Source organism: Scylla paramamosain, chromosome 10 (genome assembly GCF_035594125.1).
Source record: "Scylla paramamosain isolate STU-SP2022 chromosome 10, ASM3559412v1, whole genome shotgun sequence".
Classification (NCBI taxonomy): Eukaryota; Metazoa; Arthropoda; class Malacostraca; order Decapoda; family Portunidae; genus Scylla; species Scylla paramamosain.
Window position 1 is genome coordinate 19,119,432 of NC_087160.1, and position 3,641 is coordinate 19,123,072.

The following is a 3,641-nucleotide window of genomic DNA, read 5'->3' on the forward strand; positions in this document are numbered from 1 at the left end:
CAGTAACTTCAGCCTGATTAATTATCCTATAAAAACCGAGGATTGTAGCTTTTTCTCGCCTTATCGCCGGGAGCTGGTGCTGCGTGTTAACTCTGGAGATAAGGCGGCTGCTACACTGTTGTCCTTCCCTTCCTTACTGCACGCTTGCCCTCCCTTTCTCTTATTCTTCTTATTTACGAGCATTTACACAGTTGCCGCCACGCTTCCATACACCGCCGCCTTGTGATGTCTTTGTTGCACCCGGTGGCGTTCTTCAGTATAAGGAACACCAGGGTATGTTGTGGGAGCCTTGAAAGAAGATTAGACAAATTTATGGATGAGGATACACGGAAATATGTTGGTATGTTACGTACTGGGACTGCCACGTGTAGGCCTGATGGCTTCTTGTAGCTTTCCTTATTTTTTGATGTTCTTATGTTCTTATGTGTAAGGGTATTTTTTTTTTTACAGAGGTCAAGCAGGGTAGGTTAGTCAGTTTAGTTCAGGGTATGTCATGGGTCACTGAACGTTTAACTATGACCTCTTAATTGCACCAGTATCGTCCTTTAGCATAAGAAACAACGTCTAAGGCTATTTCTGCTTTGATCAACTGGTGTAGGTCAGTTTAGGTCAGGTCAATGAACTCTTCAACTATATAATAACAGCTCGTATTGTGGTCATTCAAGGGAGAATTAGAGCTTGCGTGTGTGTGTGTGTGTGTGTGTGTGTGTGTGTGTGTGTGTGTGTGTGTGTGTGTGTGTGTGTGGAGCGAGGACGCAGTTACATGGGACTGAGTTGATTAGCTAGAGCCGAGATGGAGTGAGGAAGAGCGAGACCAGGAAAAGGAGGCACGGGTGAGGGAGGTCCGACTGGCTGGGGTTAGTATGTGTTAGGATGGACAGTGTTAGACGTGTTAGCTTATGGATTCAGCGGGAGAAGTAAAGGAGAGATAAAGGCGAGGTATTGGTGTGTTCTCTGTAAGGGAGAGGGATATGTAAAGGAGAGGAGTGTAAAGAGAGGGAGAAGAAGAGTTTAGCGTTTGTAAAAGAAGACGAATACGTGAAAGAGGAATGAAAGAAAAGAGAGTTTGTAACGGAGAGAGAGAGAGAGAGAGAGAGAGAGAGAGAGAGAGAGAGAGAGAGAGAGAGAGAGAGAGAGAGAGAGAGAGAGAGAGAGAGAGAGAGAGATGTAAAGAAGAGTGTAAGGAAGGAGTTTAGTGTCTGTAAAGGAGAGAAATACGTGAAGGAGACGAGTGGGAGAAGAGAAGGTTTTGTATCTGTAATGGAGGAAGAGAGAGACGTAAAGAAGATTGGTGTAGGAGTATTGTATCTATAAGGGAGAGAGAGATGTGAAGGAGAAACGAGTACAGAGAGAGAGAGAGAGAGAGAGAGAGAGAGAGAGAGAGAGAGAGAGAGGAGAGAGAGGAGAGAGAGAGAGAGAGAGTTTTGCATCCGTAAAGAGAGACACGTGTAAGACAGAGTAAAAAGAGACGGTTTATAAAGGAAAGGTATACAACAGGAAGATATAATTTTGTACGACTTAATTTTATTTCCTCTCCATCCAAGAACAAGAGTTAAATGGTTATAATAATTTAGTCAAACATATATAAACATGACATAGATAATTCACTAACCATCCTACGGAGAAACTGTATACACGATCATAATTTAACTTCAATCATTCCACTAGCAGAGATTATATGAAGAAAAATTCAGTTAAACCAGCGTTAGAATTACACACACATTATAGAAACATAGAAACATAATATAGATAATTCACGACCTGTCCTATAGAAAAAAAAAAAAAAAGAATTACATACACCAACATAATATAACTTCCTGTCCATCCAAGAACAGGAATTAGGCGACAACAGCAATTCAGTCAAACCAACATGCGAATTATATGCAAATAAGAAAATAACAAAAATAACCTACTGGCCATGCAATAAAAAAAAAAAAAAAAAAATACATACCCAATTAATTCCCTATTCATCCAAGTACGAGAAATTACATAACACGGTAATTCATTCAAACCAGCATTGCAAGAAACATAACAATTACAACATAACAAATTACCTACGAGAAAAGTTATAATCTACACAAACATAACAATATCCTGACCATCAACATCCAAGAATTAAATGATCACAGTAATTCAGTCAAACCAGTATTGGAATTACTCGTACATTTCGGAACTGCTTCAAGATCCTGCTCAGGGACGGGGCGGCGGACATCAGGGTGGGCGCGCTGGGACTGGGGGGGGCTGCTCAGTGCTGGGTTGTATTGGCAGCTCCTAACACACGGAAATACGAGGTCAATGCGGGGTTTGGTGTGTCTCCCCCGTGTGTCTCTTACGTGTGCCTCACCCGTGTCCCGTGTCCGCCCCGCCAGGAAGCTGCTCCTCCTGAATATGTTTATATGCTTGGAAGGAACGAGATTGTGAGGGAAAATTTTGTCTTCTGCTGGACTTTTGACTGTGTGTGTGTGTGTGTGTGTGTGTGTGTAAGAGAGAGAGAGAGAGAGAGAGAGAGAGAGAGAGAGAGAGAGAGAGAGAGAGAGAGAGAGAGAGAGAGAGAGAGAGAGAGAGAGATTACTACTGCTACTATTATTTCTTCAAGAGCAAGAACAAGAACAGCAACTACTACTACTACTACTACTACTACTACTACTACTACTACTACTACTACTACTACTACTACTACTACATACTACTGTCTTACGTATGAAAGAGGCTAGACAAGTAGAAAAAACTGCTGAATTAGTGGCCCCTAAGAAGTTATTGAGAGAGAGAGAGAGAGAGAGAGAGAGAGAGAGAGAGAGAGAGAGAGAGAGAGAGAGAGAGAGAGAGTTTAGGCTTTAGAGTGTGGAGTGTAAGGGCGAAAAATTTGCAGGTTTTTTTTATTGACACAACTGGATGGTGGCCAAGGCAAGGCGCTGTGTAGGATGAGAGAGAGAGAGAGAGAGAGAGAGAGAGAGAGAGAGAGAGAGAGAGAGAGAGAGAGAGAGAGAGAGAGAGAGAGAGAGAGAGGGGGGGGGGGAGGTAGGGGAACATGCAGTTTATTCTTCAACTTACCAGAGGAACTGGAAAGTAAGGTATTAATTTAGAAAGAAGACTGTGAATTTGAATTATGTTAAGAGGAAAGCAGATGTGAGAAACTCTTCCATATTCTTCCATACTGATTTATTTAAGGAGCTGTCTATGCATTTAGTTTCTTCGTCAAGTGTTAAGTGTTTCGTATCTGTCGAAATGGAAAGACAGAAAAAGGGAAATGAATAGGAAACTGGACATGAAAGTTATCAGATTATCACTTAACCTTTGTCCATTAATTAGTGTCTCTAATATACATTTTTCTTGACTCTCTTAACTCCCAACACACACACACACACACACACACACACACACACACACGTCCCATAATAACCTTCCTTTACTGTCTTTATTCCTCTCTGGTGGCTACACAAACCTTGAAATCCTGAGAAGTTACTCGTCTCGTGCACTAACGGCAAAAGGAGTGGTCTGGGAGAGCCCTTGGGGACGCCGCGCCCATCCCCCGGCGGCTCCAGTGGAAGAAAAGACCGGTGGCAAGATGGTGGTGGCTGGAAGGGGCCGGCTGGTGGTGGTGGTGCCTCTTCCTGAAAGTGGAGAACACTCATGAATTCCCT